Source organism: Elephantulus edwardii, unplaced genomic scaffold, assembly GCF_000299155.1.
Source record: "Elephantulus edwardii isolate Elephantulus edwardi_28Jun2011 unplaced genomic scaffold, EleEdw1.0 scaffold00185, whole genome shotgun sequence".
NCBI classification, from domain to species: domain Eukaryota; kingdom Metazoa; phylum Chordata; class Mammalia; order Macroscelidea; family Macroscelididae; genus Elephantulus; species Elephantulus edwardii.
In genome coordinates this window covers 5,170,658-5,172,984 of record NW_006399935.1, presented here as the reverse complement: position 1 = coordinate 5,172,984, position 2,327 = coordinate 5,170,658, and the positions used below count along the sequence as shown (strand labels likewise).

Genomic DNA, 2,327 nt, shown 5'->3' with positions numbered 1-2,327 from the left:
AGTTGTTTTCAAATGCCTCATCATTCTTGTCTCTAAAGAGCACTCCGGCTGCACCCTCTCCAAGACATTTGTTTTTGTTCCTTTGGCCATCATGGTTTGTTAAATACTCTTCTCCAAAACCACAACTCAAAGGTATCAATTCTTCTGTCATCCTTATTCATTGTCCAGCTCTCAGAAGCATAACAAGTGATTAGGAAGACTATGGCCTGAATCAGGTGCACCTTAGTCCTGAAGCTGACATCACACAAAAAGTAAGGAATACTACACGAATGTCTACTTGTTGACTTTGCTTTATTGACTATGCAAAGCATTTGACTGTGTGGATCATAACAAGCTGTGGCCGACACAGGGAAGAATGGGAATCCCAGAGCACTTGATTGTGTTTATGTGAAAGCTATACCTGGACCAGGAGGCTGTTGTGTGAACAGAGCAGGGGAACTCTGCATGCTTTAAAATTAAGAAGGGAGTGCATCAGGGTTGTAGTCTGTCTCCATACCTGTTCAATCTGTGTGCTGAGCAAATTATTTCAGAAGCTGGACTCTATGAAGAAGAATGTGGCATCAGGATCAGAGGGAGACTCATCAATAACCTGTATTATGCAGATGACACAACCTTGCTTGCTGAAAGTGAGGAGGACTTGAAACACGTGTTGTAGAAGATCAAGGAATGCAGCTTTCGGTAGTAATAGCATCTCAGTATCAATAAAACAAAGATCCTCACCACTGGACCAATAGGAAGCATCATGATGGCTAGAGAGGAGACTGAATCTGTCAACAACTTCATCTTCCTTGGATCCACAACTAACACCCTTGGTACCAGCAGTCAGGAAATAAGGAGATGCATTGCACTGGGAAAATCTGCACTTAGGAACCTCTCCAAATTCTTGAGGAGTAATGATGTCAGTTTGAGGACTAAGGTGCGTCTGAATGTCGGTAGATCAGACAAGTCTCTCTAGAGCTCATGTCCTGCCCTTTGTTGCCACCCCATCTCCCTGGGACTTTCCATCAGCTCTGTGCTTGGAGCCCATGGACAGCAACTCCAATCCAGGGATTCTGTCCCTGTCACTCACTGGTGGGAACTGCTCTTAACAGAGCAGTTTAGTTACTTGGCTCAGATTTCCCGTTTCCTGGATGAGGAAACTGAGACTCAGAGAGCAAAGTTCTTGGATTACACCGCCAGAAAGGAGCAGCTTTAGCATGTGAACGCTGCAGTGTGTGGCTTTAACGTTCTCCTTTTTCTCTCCACTACCCCATTCCCGCCCTCTTTCAGCCCCGTCCCAGGGTTCTAAGACCACCAGTTGGGAGAGGCATGGAGCATTTTACCACAAGGTGGCAGTGTTGGTCCCATATTGGTCTGTCTCGCCCACTGCCCCTTCCCCTTCCTTTCATCCACCCACCCACCCATCTGTCCATCTGTTCCTCCATTTATCAAGCATCCTCTGTTATGTGGGAGCCAGGCTAGGCCTGCCTGTGAGGGCACAACGATTAGTCAGTCAATCAACAAGCAATCACAGAGCACCTATTACACACCAGGCACTGCTGGCCAGCCCTGAGGCTGAGGTGGTCTTGACCACCACCTCGGCAATGCTGGTTCCCATTCATTGACCAATGTGACGAGGAGACAGCAGGGACCAGCAGGGTCACAGGAAGACTTCAGTGGGCCTTATCCTGTGTGTGTGTGTGTGTGTGTGTGTAAACCCATTTGAGATGATTGACTTAAAGACAATGATCATAATCCAAGTTGGATTCATTATTCATAATTGTAAACATTGTTATATATGGTAAGCCGTTTTAGTTTGCTTGGCTCCACAGTCAACACTCTTGGGACCAGCATCCAGAAATCAAGAGACAAATTGCATTGGGAAAGTCAGCTGTTGCGGTTCAAATCCACCAGATGCTCTGCTGAAGGAGGAGGGGCAATCTCCTCCAGTACCAGTCTGATCCAATTTGATGATACACGCACTAAACAGACAGACAGACAGACAAATGAATGAATGAATAAATACATACATACATAAAAATTATTTTTTTAAAAGTCAGCTGTCAGGAACCTCTCCAGAGTACTGAAGAGCAATGACGTCAGGCTGGAGACAAAGGTGAGCCTGATCTGGGCTATAGTCTTCACAATTGCATGCTATGCATTGGAGAGCTGGACAGTGACTAGGGATGATAGAAAGAGAATTGATGCTTTTGAGCTGTGGTGTTGGAGAATAGTGTTGAATATACCATGGACTGCTAGGAGAACAAACATGTTTGTCCTGGAGAGAGTGAAGCCGGGCTACTCCTTGGAGGCAAGGATTCTGAAGCTTCATCTGACATACTTTAGAC

The 2,327-nt window shown here is 45.8% G+C and overlaps 1 pseudogene; it reads right to left on the bottom strand.

Annotated features, from left to right (window-relative positions):
- LOC102856926 overlaps window positions 1–2,327 on the bottom strand; it is a 26,441-nt pseudogene that overhangs the window by 21,243 nt on the left and 2,871 nt on the right.